Here is an 18114-nt window from a genome sequence, read left to right as displayed (position 1 = left end):
CCGATGATTATTCAAATCGGGTGTCACAATCTTCGGATGAGGAAGAGGCRATCCCCGAGCTGATTTCACACTTTGCTCAGTGAGTTGAGCCCGGGAACAGGATGGTGATGGCTCCTGGTAAAACACTGATCAGGCTGTGCAGCGGCAATATGGAATGTCAGGATGCTTTAAAAAATCAATATTCTTACAAGAAAGATGTTTATTAAAACCCTTTGAAACCCACGTGCACCCAGAAACATGAGAATTCAACCCACACACATTCACCTCCATGGTGCACATACCAAAAACCAGTTAATGGCAGCACAAATATCACTAGGAAAAGAAAAAAAATCAACTAATAAGGAAAATTCAAATAGCAATTTAGGTGGGACACAATTTTTGGATGAGGAAGAGGCAATCCCCGAGCTGATTTCACACTTTGCTCAGTGAGCTGAGCCCGGGAACACGATGGTGATGGCTCCTGGCAAAGCACAGATCAGGCTGTGCAGCGGCAATATGGAATGTCAGGATGCTTTAAAAATCAATATTCCTACAAGAAAGATGTTTATAAAAACACCTTTGTTTATAAAAACATCCTTTGAAACCCACCTGCACCCAGAAACATGAGAATCCAACCCACACACCTTCACCTCCATGGTGCACATACCAAAAACCAGTTAATGGCAGCACAAATATCACTAGGAAAAGAAAAAATTCAACGGATAAGTAAAATTCAAATAGAAATTTAGGTGGGACACAATTTTCGGATGAGGAAGAGGCAATCCCCGAGCTGGTTTTACACTCTGCTCCATGAGCTGAGCCCAGGAACATGATGGTGATGGCTCCTGGTAAAACACTGATCAGGCTGTACAGCGGCAATATGGAATTTCAGGATGCTTTAAAAATCAATATTCCTACAAGAAAGATGTTTATAAAAAGCCTTTGAAACCCACCTGCACCCAGAAAAATGAGAATTCAACCCACACACCTTCACCTCTATGGTGCCAAAACCAAAAACCAGTTCATGGCAGCACAAATATCACTAGGAAAAAAAAAATCCACCAATGAGTAAAATTCAAATAGAAATTTAGGTGGGATATAAATGGTATACAATACCATCAGCTGTACTAAATAGTCTAATAAATAAGCTGTGTTATGCCTTTTTATATTAGAATAAGAAAAAAAAATATGTCAGACTAAAAATGCAAAAGTAAATCTCCAGGCTTTCAAGCCACCTACCTACCAGGAGAGATGCATATTTCATCTTGAGTTCTGCTTTCACCCACAGCAACCTTCTGAAAAAGTATTCTGAATCTTTTATTTGGCTACGTCTTGGTTATTTGTGTCTGGTACTATAAAAGTACACGTAAGGYTTTTCTCCCATAATTCTTGGGGAAAAAAGATAGAGGCTGTGACAAGTAAGTGAAACCTCAAAGCCATAATTGATCAAAAGGCATTTGCTTCCACGAAAATGTCTCTTTAATATCTTCATCAAAATTTAAGCTTCAATGAACAGCTTCAAATATGAATTCCTTTTTAAAAATGGAAGACCTATGACAAATACAGAAATAAGCAGAGAACTTTCACAAAAAACCTCACAAATTTAGTTTTGTGTGTTTAATGAGTGGAATGTAGAAGGAGCAGAGTATCAGGGAAATAGCTGGAAGGAGAATGGGGAAGAAATAAGTAAGTGCTACTGTGTCTAGTCTTTGTAAGGAAATTCTTTTCAGAAACCCAACCTGCATCACATAAAGAAATCCCCAATTCAAAAGCCAGTCTGTTTACACAGTCTAATTTGATGTATTCTGTGTTTGTGTGCAACATGAAAGGTTTACTTTTTTTCAATGGGCAGCAATCTCTGCTTTGGAGGCAGCTCTTTACTAAAGCAGGACAGGAAATCTCCCAGGCTTTGGGCAGAATAATAACAGTTCTTGCAGAACTTGTGCCCTGGCTCTGGATTTTGCAAAAGGTTCCTTTCTTCTTTCCTTTCACTCCCTACAATGCACCTCCAGAGATCTGCCACAAAGGATTGTTCTGAAGTATATTTAGCACATGGTGGCAGGCTTWGCTGCTGGGATCAGTTCTTCTTCACTCTGAACTGATTCTCATGTTTCTGAATGCAGCAGCTCATTCAGAATTCAATTCCTCGTTTTTCACAGCAGTACAAGTTCAACTAAATTTTTTACAGGTTCAAAAATCAATCAGGCAAACCCAAGACAGAAAAATCCATGAGATGTCCCAGTTAAAGCTCAAGTAGCAGCAATACTACGGTGCACTGGATGCTGTGAAGATGTGCTGGAGRGCTGTCATGGGATGTTTTCCCTGCTCTTCTAATTTCCTTTATATTGGGCTCCAYATTGGGCTCTGCAGACCTCTGCTCTGGCTCATTATGGCTGTTCACATGTTCCATTCTCATCAAGAAACCTTCCAGGTGGGAATCGATGGCAGTGACCCCAGGAACAGCAGCTTTTCCTCCCTCTTGGTGTTTTAAGATGGATTTTCAAAGATGTATGAGTGTGGAAAGGATGTAAAAAGAGTAATATTTTATGAACATAGTAAAACTGGACATTATTAAATTTAAAACCTCATTTATCTACATATGGATATGCTTGCAGAGTTCCAAATCGAGGTTTCCCTCCAGRAACCCTGCCCCATTCCTGCTTTATTTTTCCTCCAAATGATGCTGTTATTTTCTTTTTTTCAGCAGCTCATTCAATGTAAGAAGTAAAAGGAATGTGATTTATTCTGGTTTCTCCACACTAAATTTTCCAGTGCTATTGTGTATGGACAGCACACACTTCAGAAAATGGTGAGAAGTAAAAACTTTTTTTTTCTAAAAAGCAAGTAACCCAATAAAACATTTAAATAGATATTAAAATTAGAAGGWTTTTTTTTCCACCTTCCACTTATTCCAATTTACAGAACACTGTGAAATGGCCAAAATTAAGGGTTTAAAAAAGCTAGGCTTGTTGAAATTCAGGTTATCCCAGTTTTCTACAAGGGWTGCATTTTGATCCAGTCCTGCTTTTTGCTGGAACAGTGCAGTTTATTTTGCAGGTGATGGAAACAGACAAAAAAAAATAGCTGAAGAAAAGTGAAGATCCATGAGGTGAAGGGTTTTTTACACATTCCCATTTTCTAGCAGTTGCCAGTATCCAAGAAACATCTGCACACACCAGTGAGGAACTCAGAGCATTAACTGCACAGCGAGATATAAAGATCATTTTTAAAAGCTTCTAAGATACCTTCAAAAGGAGCGAGGGAACAGCACTGGAGTGTTATCAGGAAGGCTCTCAGGCAGCAAATTCTCCCAAATGTCCTGGAGCTTTAGTGAACAGCTTGCACTGGAAGATAAAGGAATCAAGACCATCTATGAAACAATCTTAAAGCAGATTTAGTAATTTCCTGTGAATACAACTCAAGCCAGGCTGGATGAGGCTCAGGAGACCCGAGACACATCAGTTCCCAGAACAGGTCATGAGTGGAGCTTCAGCTGATGCAGACACTGYGTGTGGATTCCTCTCTGGGGAATGATTTCTTGCCACGTTGCCACAGGACAAATCCATCACCTGGCAATTTTGTTCCATTTGCAAGGCACCGAGCAACTTCAGCGGGCAGCAACCAAATTAACCTTGGAAAAGCAAAGCCCATCTCAGCTGAGGGGAGGCAGCATTTTACCATAGGCACTCATGCACAAACACCAGCACAGGACATCCTGAGGCAGCACAACCTCTAAAACAACAGTCTAAAACTCAAACATCACAGGCTGGGCTCTGACTCTTTGGAAATTCTAAACTTGAGCAGAACTCTCACATTTCCAGCAGCAGGTGTGGACATTGTCACACTTGGAGGCCTGTATCAGCATCCCCCAGACTGCTGCATTCTGGTCCAAAGCCAGGAGAACATAAATGGACAATTCTACCACCTCACTCGATTGCCTTGTCCCAGAAACGCTCCAGTCTCCCCATTTGCTACCACAGATTTTTCTGTTTCTTTTGATCTGCTCCTCTCCGGGTTTCTATTGCCAAGTATTTTCTCTTCATCTCTATTTTCAAAGCACTGAGCTGAAAATGCAGAAATTAATCACTCTGAGGCTTCTCTGTGTGGATGAGCAGAGCCTGCGAGGACCAGCAGGCTGTGGCTCATTTCAGCACCACGGGCAGTCTGATCTGTGAGATGTGACCAGAGAAACTGGGAGGATGCTCTCCACAAAAAGCCTGGAGCACCTGCCAGAGGCACAGAGAGCTCCCTGGTGCCACTGGTGCATCTCCAGCTGCAGCACTATCTCAAACCTGTGACCATGGGCAGGAAGGAGGAATGTGCCCCATGTAAATTTAGCCAGCTCATTCCCAGATCTTATTGCTTTAAATGGCTGGCAAAGCTGACAGAATCTAATTGATGCAGAGATCTTCTCCCAGCCTTCTCACGGATATTTTTAGAACTGGGTTTGGTGACTAGGGACAAAAAAATGTTAGGAGTTCAAATTTGCCTCCCATTTGCATGGGCTGAACACCATGGTCATGAAGCAAGAGGCTTGAAAGCCAGAGGATCGTGGCACACTCTAACACTGCACCCCAAAGCACTGAATCTGCAGCGATTTAAAGCAGCAAAYAGAACTTTTCTCAATCCTGTGAATGCCCTCTAATGCATTTTCATAMAAATGAATTTTTAAAAAGCAGATTTTAACACCTTTAAGTCAAGATCCACACCTTCTCATCTACCCAGCTGTGCTGCTGTGAATCTGCCAGGGAAGCAAGGGGTGAACATCATCCACACAGAACAGGCAGGACCTTATTTTGGGAGAATTCCCTCATTCCCCCACATCTGTAACCTAGCATGATCTCCCTAAAAACCCTCCATATACTTGAGATTGGATCAAGGTTACACAAACCTGTCAGAGCATATTTTGGAGGTAGGAGAGGAAGGGAGATGAGCGTTGTTTAAGGAGTTGCCTTCCATCCCCTTCCCAGATAAAGCTGGAACGCTGACTGGCCCAGCCCACGTAATCGTGTCTAAACCACGACAGGCACACTCCCTTCACACATTTCTCAGGAAAACAAAAAACAAACAGAAACCCCAACCTTCCAAAACAGGAAGGGAAACTCGGGGTTTTACCAAGCAGGAAACACCAGACCATTACTATGATTTCAACTGAACTATTCACAAGAATCAAGCAAGTCAGTTTTAAATGCAAAAGAACCAGCTGGGAAGACCTCAGCAAAGGTCAAATATTTGCTGATACACCCTGTACGTAACACAGCTCTGACCATGGAAAATAGAATCTAATCAGTCACATTGGTTAAACTACATGTGGGTGGAATTCAGGTGGGATGTAAGCAACTACGGTGCAGAAATCAGATTAAGCCTGGGAGAAACTGCAGCGTGTGATTATCATGTAATAATTACTCAACATTTTGACAGAGCTCAAGACTGGGCTCAGCCCAGCCCTTGACAATGAGGAGGCAGCAAAAACATCAGAGCACGAAACTCTATCCCTTCTYTTAACCCACCAGCATTTCCTCTGAGGTTCTGATGAAAGCCCAGGGCTKCAAATTCACAAGAATTCACTCTGGGGTTCAGAGACAAGGTGCAGACCCCTGGAGAAGGCAAGGCCAAGTCAGCTGCAGCACAAATCTGTGTTGGTAACCTTTTGGAAYTGGGTCACCACCAACTGTCCATGTCTGTGGAGTTCTTAGAGAAACCCATCTGGTCCTGGCATCCATCTGATCTGCTCTTCATGCTGTTGCCACAGCAACTGGCACTTAAATGAAAAATCTCTGAGCGAGTTGGATCTATAGACAGCCCTACCAAGTCACAAGGTAGCAAAAGTGGATGCTTSAGGCATCTGGGAGGCATTTAGCTGTGTATTTACCAAGAGGGGTTTCAGCCTTGTTTTCCATTTGTGCTTTTTCATTTGACAGAATAAGCATCAGCACACCGATTTTCCTTTATCAGCCAGTACTCTGCAACTCAGGCATGGCAATGATATCTTTCCATGTGCCCTGCTCTGCAGTCTAAATAGATCTTAAATACTTTGATTTCCTGCATTTTTTTGGTATCACACCCAAATTGAACATTTTTTGCTGTAAACACAACTGCCGAGAGAAGGAATAGTAACCACGTGCCTTTTCAGAATTAAAAGATGCTTCACAGAATTAAAAGATGCTTCACAGAAGTATAAAATCTAACCAGATCTTTCCAATGGCATTTAGATTTGTCCTGTTGAATTCGACCCAAATTTCTTCAATACTTTAGGGACACAGACCAGGATAATTTCTAACACCTGTTTTGTTTTGAGGGAGGGGAAGTCTCTGTTTGTAGTAGAGGATATTACATGGGTTGAAAKAACCAGTCTTAATATTCACTGAAATATGCTTTATTCTGTCTCTGTAATAACAGAAATATAAGAATTAAGCTCTAACTCCCAGTCTTTGTAGCAGGAGAGACAAGGCAGGGTTTTTCCCCAGTCCATGAGGCAGATTTAGGCTCCTGGATGTAAAAGCAGCACCCACACAGGTGACGTAGGACACATGACATGAAGGGAAGTGGAGCTGGTGACAGAGGACAGGGGAGGTGACGCTGGGGCTGGCTCTGAGTTACACAATCCACACCCTTTAGCCTTTCAAATCAATGCTGAACATTGCCGTGGAAGGTGAACAGAGGAAAGTAACACAATTCGAATTCTTATTCTTTGAATGCGTCTTTGAATTTTTTGTTCTTATTACTCAAAGCCTGCAAGTGAGTGGGACTATTTTACATGTAAAACATTCTGGTTTAGAGATATTATGTTTTTCAAAGACCAAGAGGGAGGAGAGAAATAGATAAGGAAAGAAACTGAAGGACACTATTGAGAGAAGTGTGAAGCGTCTAAGATCCCTGAGCCTGAAATGGAGAAGAACATTTCCAAAAAGCTTCACTATTGCACACTTTGCTCCCTAACTTCTTGCACTTAAAAGAACTGAAAAAAAATCCCTTGCAAAAACCCCCTCCCAAATATTATTTTGCTGCTGCAACATTTTTTCTAAAATAAAACCAAATTAATTGCATATTAATAATTCACAAGTCAAATTTCTTTCAGTTGGCTATTTAAAATTGCCAACAAAATTCATGCTACATAGATTTTYCTTTGGGGAAAAGTCAGAGGGACATTTTTATTAATGTTTCCAGCTGTAGATGTTGAACTGACAACCTTCCTCTTACCCAGTTCTTTTCTGCTCCATCATTGGTTACCAAATTTGAAAAGAGGAAGAAAGTTAGAGCAGCCACCATGATTCACTCAATCAGGAGCAGAACAGCGACCCATAAAAATTTCTGGCACAAACCTTCCTGTGAACACATTTGCATGTTTATTAGTTAAACTTTGCCGTCTGCGAGCACTCTTGTGAAGAAACAACAAATCATTAGTACAAGAAATGGTAGAAAACACATTTTTAAAGGCCAAAAACTCTAAAGTAAACTGAAAATCTTTATTGCTGGAAATGTTTGAGAATTGGCTTGTCCTTCTGAAAGCCCAAAAAGGCCTGAGGTACAAATTCCATCAAAAGACAAGTCTGASTCTTGTGTTCAGAATTTGGAATAAATTTTGAAAATCCCAATTTGTAAATCTAGTGTAGATTTCYTCTGTCAGATGGAAATACTCCAAGAAGGAGAAACAACCCAGAAGGAAGATATGATGTACAGACTATGCAAATAAACCCAGATTCTGAGATAAAGTTGAGATGTTTTGTGATTCTGGATGAAACAACCCCATAAATGCAATTAAACTTTTTGCTGTCCTCACCCAGGTAAAAGCCATTGACGTAACTAGGGAAGAAATGAAGTGATTGAGGAAGAAAACTCCAAACCTTAACCTGGCTCTTTACTTCCAATGGTTAATTTAATAATACCTAGGCARTAATATTGAAAATCTGATTTGGAAAAGCAATATTCCATGCCATACCCTGGCTGCCTCTCTTCCTCAGCAGTAAATCASTACCCACCACTTTCGGTTTGCGAGGGCAGAGGATGATTATTCATACCCAAAACCCTGTTAACAAGTGTTTGTTCTTGTCCTTCTCCACGCAGCTTTAATTGACAGCACAGATGTCACAGCTCCTTCTCCAGCCCCAGCAATTGTTTGAAAAGCTCCTGAGTTGTTTAACTGCTGGTGTTGACAGGAAGCTGGACGTTTCTGCTCTGATGAGGGCTTTGTTTTCGGGTCTCTCAGTCCATCTCACCTTCTGTGCCTCAAACTGCTGCTCATGGCTRTGCAGAGAGGTTTCCCATTTCAACATCACATTTGCATTTCGCAGGAAAACCCTCAGGAATTTTTGAGATTGTCCCAGATTAGAGAGAGCCCAAATCCATCACACGACAATCAATTTTAACAGAGGAAGATCACAGTCTCAACTTCTCCCTGTGYGTTCCCACTAAGATCACAGTGCCTTTCTGTTCTCCCAAATCCAGCTATTAATACAAATTATATGCAAAGGGGAAAAAAAAGGATCCTGCTAGAAACGTGCTGGACATCTGTATTCCAGACAAGATGCTGTTAAAGATGCTGTTAACAATCCTGGTGGATGCCACAGCCTCACTTCACATATTGATCTGGTGGAGCAAGTACAAGGCACGTAGGCTTCTGGTCTGTATTAATTTGTGCTGTAACTCCTGGCACAGGATCAGCTGGCAATGATCTCCCCCATGTTTTAAGTCAATTACCTGAAGTAGTAGTTGTTTGTTATCAGTAAGGGGATTTAATAAACAAATATACTTGATAAATCAATGCACAGACAAATCCAGACATCCACATATAAATTAGTTTACATAAACTCACTAAAATGAGGCTGCTGGAATGATAGTGTTTCAATAGACTGAAATAACATTACCAGTTCTTATAAGCTGGCATGTTAAATATATCTCTGTCCATTCTTTGATCTTTAGAGCTCTGCTCTAGCAAGACTGTTCAGTATCCTAAGGAGGGGCTAGGCTGGAGAGCCCAGATTACTGTCTTTTTGCATTGTCTTAATAGAGTCAGCAAAATAAAATGATGAATTATGTTGTTACATCAGCTGAACAGCTTATATAATGTATTTCTGTTCCCACAAAATTGAAATTCAGTGTTTTAACAATGGACTTTAGTCTTCCACTCACCTGTAAAYGAGCACTGCTGGAGCAGCACTGAGCCCAGTTCTGCCCTTCTCACCAGCTAAATCTGCTTCCTCTTCTGTGAAATCACTTCTGCTTTACATCATTATGAATTAGGTCAGAAACAAACCCAGTGACTGCTCATTCCAGCTAGTGAAACGTATGAAGAGTGGCTGCAATGACAGATCTGTAATAGTGCTTCTCATCTGCAGTCAATTAAATTTAGACCACGCAGAACTATAAGAAGTACACAGTGGAAAATTTTGGCAGGGTGACTGGCAAGYTGTAGCAGATCTAACAAACCTGAAGACTTTTAAATTCATCTTCCCTCTGAACTTTCATCAAAGGGTATGAAAAAAAAAATTCCAGCTGAATACAATAAAAATTTAAACAGCGAAGAGCATTAAAGCAGACACTTCTCGTTACCTCAYGGTGACTTGCAGAAAAATCTTGTCAACGTCAGATGCTCATGCTTGGTGCTATAATCATAATTCACCTTGCTGGAACARCCAGCACGGGAATGTCTGCATCTGCTAAGCCAGTGTACCAAAGGCAGATATGAGAGGAGRCCAAACGTGTTTTTTTTAAGTTACAAAAGAGAACAATTACTTCTACCGGAGGAGTTGGAGCTTTCGGAATGTGCTTTTGGACATAGGAGTGTCTTTTGAGAGCTGCTGAATATATCTTCAAATGAAAACTATAAATTAAGTGTAATTATTTCTGACAGCTTGCATGAGAAAAATAAAGCATTTATCCTGTCATTGAGGTTCACTGTCTCAGTGCACTCTCAGGACTTTGGAATTATCCTCGTGGCAAATCCACACTGCCCTGACCACAGAYTTTGTTTTTTTTCTCCACTACAATTGTGGGAGTTTTTTTAAGTAGCTGATTTTCCTTCAAAAATCTGTGGCTAAAATATTTGTCTGTCCTTTGGCTGTTTTGATTTTTGACAACTTCTCCAGCAAACCCCATCACGCAGCTGCAATCTCCCCCCTCATGCCTACCCAGCAGTGATCACATCCACATCATTCTCCCTCCTCACGAACCCCAGATCTTTATGTCTCTGCCCCACCTGTGTCTGTGCATCTTTTATTTCATTTTTCCACATGCTCTGCCCCAGAATTCCTCAGGATTCATCTGCTCCCCTCTCTGTGGTTGCCAGGCCAATCTTTGCTCTGGTTTTGCCATCATTAAGCACATCCCCAKCCCTGTGCCTTTTATTCAATCAGCCCTGCAAGACAGATCCTTTCTGCAAAGGCCACYGATGATTCCTCTGCAAGATTTGCCTCACTAATTATACATTTAACATACATTTATCTGCTCCTACAGCGGGTTCCAGAGAACAGGGGCTTTTCCTCTGTGCCTTGTCATTTAAAAACCCACCACTATCAACCTCTCCACAATGGCATTGGCAGCACCACTTCGCTGCAATTAGGAGGGAAAGTTGCCAGCAGAGGATGGGGTTTAAACTCTTCTTGACAAAGAAAACAGCATTGAAACAATTTGCTGGAGCCCCTGTTGACAGAACCCAAAGGGGCATCTGGAAACCCCAGGACAGAYGGGGATTGTCTGTGGATGTGGAATGGATGGTTTAGTCTGGCAAACACCCAGGGACAGGGAAATGTGCTCATGTATTCTGTAAAATTGTGCTCCACGGGAAACAAGTGCACAGCCTGAGTTCAGATAACCATGTTGTTTTTAGAGAGAAGGTGCTTTTTTTGGGATTTTCTTGAAAATGTTCTCAGATATTGCATCTGAAACACAGTGACATTACCATATCCTGCTTTAAAAAAAAAAAAAATACTAAGGATGATATTAAAAGCTGACAACACAAAATCTTTACTAACCCACATTCCTGCAGYGTTGTTACCAGCAGATCAGTCTGTCAGATAGCACAAAATCTAAGGTAATGGGTTTATAATCCAGTAAATACATTTTTCATGAGCAGGTTTCACAAAACAGCCAATGTCTAAGGCAGAATGGATCCACTCTTACCCAGCCATGACCATGAACCAGCTCATCCCAGCAGACACWCAACAAGAAAGAGCCAAGGAGGAGGGAGGGTTGCCCAAAGAGCTGTTGGAGTTGCTCAATGTAAAGGAATTCCTGTGGAGTCCCTGGTCAGCGGAATAACTCTGAAACAAACAGAAAGTAGAGCCCAAAATCTCAGTCTARAAGAGGTCAGAAACACTTTTTTTCCAGAGCAATATTTCTTTCTTGGAAGGGAAACCAGCTACCCCCTGCAGACTGAAACAGGGTAAGAACACTCTGATTAGAGAATATAAAATTCTTTAATGATTTTTAGATTGAACTTATTAGATGACAGAAACAGCAACAAAAAAAAATGCTGATATAATTTATGCTAATATTTTGCATTGTTTATGACAGAATTTCAGAGGCTGTAATCAGCATTTCCACCCTCAGGGTTTCTACAAACAGGTTCCATGCAGTATTTTTGGTGGAGTGGGATGCACAAGGYGCACTGGAAATTTTCAGCAGGCATCAGCAAACACATCTTAAGTCTGCACTTGAGAAGCTAAATACAAAAAGCCTGTTTTTCAGATCCCCAGCAGATTCTGTTGATAAGAAAATAATTTTCTCTGTGTGTTGCTCTAGGTTTAGAGAGTATAACAGCCYGTTAGGGAAGCTCTGGTTACCATCTCTCCTTTGTGTACGCCTCCTTACATTTATTGCACTGAGTTCCCACGTTTATCCTATAAGCAGGAGAACAGGGGGATCAGAGACTCCAGTGGGGCTAAAGACACTGCAGAAAACTCAATGTTGTTATTTGAGCTCTKTGTCAGTGTTTTGAGAGGAGATAACTCATTAAGAGATCAAAACTTACATCTTCAGGACAGGGCAATCTGACCTGAATTAAGACTGCCAAATTCAAATTTTTTAATCACAATGTTCCCCCATATATTAAATTTCAGAGTGGGTCCTGCACAGGGTTTGTATAAGTTTTTTTTTCCAGTAGACAAGAAGATGAAATAGTTTATGCAGTGCRTGGAAATAGCAGTTGTAATTGTTTCAGGAAAGTATCAAACCAATCCATTTTTTATACAGGTATCTTTCAAACTTGGTTTCCCCTTCCTTCAGGAACACCATTTGTGGAGGTGAATTTTTCACCTGATGTGTTAATTCCTTCCTCAGCACAAGCTGAAGCCATCTTGCTTTACATGAAGATTGGTTATGTGTTTAATTTAAAAAAAAAAAAAATCCCATTCTCATCTTTTTAAGCATCATTCTGGTGTTTTAAGGAAAGTCCCACCATCTCATTGATCTCTCTCAGATCAATTTTATGAGCAWGCACAGGAGGACAGTTGCCATTATCTCTGCATGGATTGAAACTCATCAATGCTGCAGAACTTTTTGTAAAAAAAGTATCAATGATAATTCTGGGGATTTAAATCACACATTGAGCAGAACTGGACCTAATTCAGAAAAAAAAAGGATTAAATATCTGAACAATCCTTAAAGCTGGAAGCCATGCTCCGAGGAGACTTGTGGCAGTTTATTTCACAGAAGTTCTATCTAGCTGGATWGGAAAGATGCATTAGTGTACAAAGAATTACCACTGCCAGTACTGGTGAGGAAATAATGAAAATGTGATTGGCATAAATCATTCAGAAATCTTATTACACAATCCTGATCCATATATTAGATTGCCTGGCATTCCAGAGCTGAGAAGGACTAAGGTCAGACTTACTCTGGAGTACTGTATTTCTTTACACTTTTTATTGTAAATAGAAGGCAGAATTCTGATCCCACGGGAAATTCCAACATTTTGACATTTATTTTCAGTGCACATAACAAACATTCTGAGTTTGGATCACTGAAACTCTTATATGCAATAGCATAGGAACATCAAAATAATGTAAATACCATAGGAGTTGAAATTAAATGAATAAAATGCCAATATAAAATATTTCAACATTGCCAGAATGAAATAAGGTAAAATTATTCATTTTGATATTTTCCCATCAAATTTAATCTAAATCAATGTATTCACTTAAGATGGTTCATTTCTGATGAAATTGCTTTGTCTGAGTAGAAAATTGTTTTGTTTTTTTTTTACAAGCTCAGTCTCATTATTAAAGATTGATCAGATTGTAAAAGTGTTGGGGAAAAACCATTAGGAATTCAGCTTTTGCGAACTTATTATACTGAGGTAATTTTGATTAAAATTTCACAATCCCCAAGAAGGAAAAGCAAATAGTCACAGTAATTGTCAATCATATTCAAAGGACTTACAGGTGGCTCTAAAGTGACTTCATAAGAGATAAGTAACTGAATTGTTAACATGAATATGGCCATTCAAACACAAGTTCTGCCTTTTCCTCTGCAGGTCCTGTGGTTTTCCACCCTCAGCAGCAGCCCCTGCTTTGGTCACTTCATCTCCAGAGTAATCTTGCCTTTGAGGATTTAGAGCTGCTCTGTTGCACCAATTTGCTGTCCCTGCAAGGAGATAAATTTCTGTGTCTGACTTATTTTGTACCAGTTCAAATTCAGCTCCTGCACCCTGTTCATGGGGCTTCATGTACCACCTTGCTCCCCTTCTCTTCGAATTGTGATTCTTTCATTCACACCTCTCTAATCACCCTTCACCTCCTTCTTGAGCCTCTCTGGCTTCTTACAAGATACTCTACAGAATCTGTGTTGTTACAGACTAGAAAAGTTCTTCCCTCTCCACAGGAATAATCTCCTAACTCATTGACCTCTCTCTCATCCTGCATTAAGCTTAAATGCTTCAAGACTCTTTGGGGAAAGAAATTCCACATTTATATAAATGGTAAGGCTTCGGTAGTATTCAGAAAACAAAGAATAAAYGAGCAGAAACTTTTATTCCACAGGGAAGGCAGTTTAATTCTATGCCAAGCTAATTAAGGGAACTCATGAAGATAAGGGATGCCTTCTGTTCAGATGTTGCTATATTTTATCTACAGCCTGTGCAGTTTCTGTACAGACACAGTACATCCACTCCCCAGGTGCAAATGGAGATCAGACCTCGAGTGTTTCAGTGTCCTCAGCTGATTGTTACAATGGTTCTCTYACTAATCCTGCAAAAACAGGGTAAAATTAGTCTGAAACAACAGATTATCCTGGAATTGCTAATAAAGCAATAAGGAGGAGAAATAAAAGAACTCAGTGTAGCATTCTGGCTGTTACCCAGATTTTGGTGCTCCTGTGCATGGAAAAAATCTGGCTTGGAAACACACTTGGACCTATTCATACATATTGAACCTCCCCTCATCTCATGCACCACTGAACTTGGTGCAGATGCTTAAGTGACTTCAGCAAAGCACTGCAGAGAGCAAAAACATCCATGAGAAGCAGCTGCAGTTTCCAGTCAGAAGCAGCTGAATGATCCAGCASACTTTCCCACCTGGAATTGCTAAGTTTACCCTCCTGCAGGCTTGTGTGAAAGTATTTCTTACTGTACAGTCAGCACTTCTCCAGTCCAACGTGTCCGTTTCAAAACTTCTCTCTCAAGGAAGTTTTCCCYTCTCCTTTAATCCATGTCATTACTCCCGGATGGCCCTGCCTTGTTCCACCCTAAATTCCTGATGGTATTTCCATACCATAATTGTGAACATTTATCATCAGCAGTTCTCTAGGCAGTCTCGTGACTGGGACAGCTGAGTGTAACTGGTGTTTAGCATTTGTTTTGTACACTTCCCAAATGCAAAACAACCTTTCATTACCTGCATTTGGCAGCTGACCAGAAAAGTTCAGCTTCATATGAGTATGGGAACATTGCTAAAATAGTATTCTCTGTTTCCTGGATTTTAGTTTACTTCTGATGCAACTCAAGTATTTCTGTATTTTTTTTTCAGACAGCTAAAAGCCCCAGAAATCTGGTGAGGCAATTTCTCCCCCTTTGGTGGCTGCTGATCATCTGGTGAGCTGGAACATGTGCAGCAAAACCCTCCAAACAGCTCTTTAGACCAGTTCTAGAGGATGAGGTTACCTAACAACTTAAAGCTTTCCATTTTGCATGTAACCTGAGTGTATTTTTTGTGGTTGTTTTCGAGCGAAATAGCTGAATGTCATCTCAGGAAAAGGGATTCTCATGCTTTACTCATTAAGGAGGGCCACAGTCTGTACATTTCCAAAGATAAAAGATAAATCACARCTGGAGGGATTCAGTGACCTATCAYTATGTCAGGTATTTTTCCCTGCATAAATCACCASCCAGTATCAGGAATGGGCTCAGCAGGCAAACTGCAAGCTCTGGCACACTCAGCGCTTAAAAACCAAAACCAACACACAGCAGCACACGAGAAAACACAGAACAACAACAAAAGGCTGGGGAAATACCTAAAAGCCACTTTATGGCTTGATGTGTCTTTCTGGTTTCACACTGCTGTCTTCTYYTGCTATGTGCAAARTGGGKTTACATTTTATYTCCATTRATATCAATAAATAACAGCAATGYCAGGATCAGCACAGCAGAGAGAGGAAAGAAAATCTGAAAGACAATTATCTCACAAAATAACAGCAAGTCTAATAAATTGGCCATGACTTATTTATCCTTAATTACAGRCTGCTTTCAACCTGCAAAGTGTAAGCATTTTTCTCCTAGCAAAAGCAGCATGCACAATTCAACCCATCCATTTACGTACTTACAGGATTTAAAAYTTTCAGGTAGGGATTTTCACCCTTTTGAACTCTAATGACTCCAATGATACTTCCATGTCCATTTAACAAGGCATGCTGATGAGGCCAGTGCCTGGAAACAGTGAAAGGCCAAAATTCCCAACTGTTTGGGATGAGAGAAACACAGATTCAAGCACCCAGACTGAGTGAGAAAAAGCAAAAATGTGAACTTTCATGCCACAGCTCCTAGATTACATCTTGGCCCCTGGGACTGTTTCTTGCTCAGGACAAAACAACAAAAATTCACCTGGTCTTTAGKATCTTTTCTAACACTAATTTTAACATAGCTGGTATGCTCCTAGGAAACACTAAAGTTTTGACAAGTCCCCGTGTTTTACTGACTGTTAATTTAGCGCAAAAATGTTCATCTTTCTCTTGAAACTCCTACCTCAGTGTTTTAATTTCATGCTTTTCCACCACTATAACTTTGGGGCWGTCACTTCATACCCTGCACACCCCTGGTGTTGTACAATGCTGCGATTTTCCCTCTCCATAAACTTTTCCTTTTTCAGGAAATGGCACACCTGTCGCTGTGACTGTAACTCATATCTTCACATCTCCGATTGCAATAAAGCTCKGCAGTGCCCAGGACAGGAAATCTGCCTGGAGAGAGCAGCTCTGCTCACTCTGCATTCTTGGATTGAGAATTGTAAAGACTTTCCCCATACGCAACGATCCCTCAAATTGCACAAGGCGTGACTCYGGTACCTTCAACATCCCAACAGGGCACACCCGTTCCTCCAGAGCCACGAAGAGTCAGCACAATAACAACCTTCCCCACATCCAGTCACGAAGGGGGAGCAAACTTCAGCCAACTTGAGCTGTGCACGAATCCAGGGCTGCTCAGCCCCGAATCAGAGCGAGCTGCCGGCTTTCAATCGCTGCAAAATTGCTKCCTTATTCATTCAAAGCCACGCTGCAACTTCTTTTTATTGATTGGGGATTTGAAGCCGGCTCCAGCTGAAGGGAAGGGTCAGATAGCAATTACTTAGGGCTCCACAGAGCCCCCACAAAGCTGTGTTAGATAACACAAGGAGTCATTCACTGTACTTGCCCCTTAATCTCTGCCTGGGGCCACCACTCTCCCACCAGCTCTGGCAGCTAAATGGGGATTATTACACCTCTGGCTGGATGAGTGTTGTGTATATGTGGATAAGAAGGAAGGAGGATTGTTTTTTTCCCCGATTGCTACATAGGTAAATGTCTCACCATTTTCTGGGAGAAAATATTTAAATCAATGGTGTGTCTGAGGATTAAATTCACAGGCAGAGGCTTGTGCAGTGCATTTTGAAATAAACCACTAAAGAGCAGTGACAAGCACTCATCTAGATCTGCACTCACAATCCACTTCTACACGCTCACTTTAGTGAAAACAGATAATTTAATAACATTCTCTTATAAACAGCTCCTAGAGATTCCGGTTTGTATTTTGTAATTTCTCACAYGCCGTCAGTACAATCCAATCCTTCAGCAGCTTTCAGATGCAGAGTGATCTCCACTGCCCTCTGATACACCTGCACACACCCTCTGAGACCTCAGGTGTTGCCAAATTCTCACTGAGGGCAGAGTGCAAATCGCAGTGAGAGCTGCCCTGGAGTTTGTCTGGCAGGATTTCCCCTTAGTGCCCAGTGCACCCTGAGCTGTCCTGGTCAGATTTAACAAGCCCTGACTGTGTGGATGACTTTTTATGAATAAATCTAACAGATGTAGTAGTTATGAGAGGTAAACACACATCTCACTAATGGCACATCATACCAGAGCTACATGCTACTAACACTTTGTTAATTTACCAAACAACTTTGAAAAATGAAACAACCTCTATAGTGTTATTCTAAACCAACTTTCACTTACTTTATTCCTAAGGCAAAGCTATGAGTTTTCACCTTGAATTTATTCTATTTGAGAAGCTTCATTATTTTTTTCCTTCCTTTGCTTTCCCTGGAGTCACATTAGATTTTAATATCTTAACCACAGAGAATAGTAGCTCACTAAAATTCATGAAGCACACTGAGGCCATCAGAACKTGTTCTGACTCAGCCTCTCCTGCCTGCCTTTCATTGAAATCATCAGAGAATCATGGATTGGTTTTTGTTAGAAGGGAACTTAAAGATCATTTAGGTCCAGCCCACCTGCCATGGGCAGAGACATCTTCCACGAAACCAGGCTGCCCARAGCCCTGTCCAGCATGGCCTTGAGCTCTTCCAGGGAAGGGACAGCCACAGCTTCTCTGGGAAATGTCACAAGGAAGAATTTCTTCATACATCTAACTTAAACCTACTCTCAGTTTAAATTCTTTACCCTTTAGTCAAGGACTCCATCTCCAGCAGGGTTTGGGACAGACACCTGAACAGG

General features: G+C 41.1%; 1 long non-coding RNA gene across 1 annotated transcript in view; it reads right to left on the bottom strand.

Moving 5' to 3' along the window:
* Nucleotides 1-11436: 11436 nt before the first annotated feature.
* Nucleotides 11437-18114, bottom strand: part of LOC130589104 (uncharacterized) — a 9470-nt gene continuing 2792 nt past the window's right edge. The window contains exon 3 of the long non-coding RNA XR_008967050.1: nucleotides 11437-13560. This is a non-coding gene — a long non-coding RNA (uncharacterized LOC130589104). The remainder of the gene's footprint in view (nucleotides 13561-18114) is intronic.

Source organism: Malurus melanocephalus, unplaced genomic scaffold (genome assembly GCF_030028575.1).
Source record: "Malurus melanocephalus ecotype Western Australia unplaced genomic scaffold, MMel_1.1 scaffold_24, whole genome shotgun sequence".
NCBI lineage: Eukaryota > Metazoa > Chordata > Aves > Passeriformes > Maluridae > Malurus > Malurus melanocephalus.
This window is presented reverse-complemented; position numbering and strand designations above follow the sequence as displayed.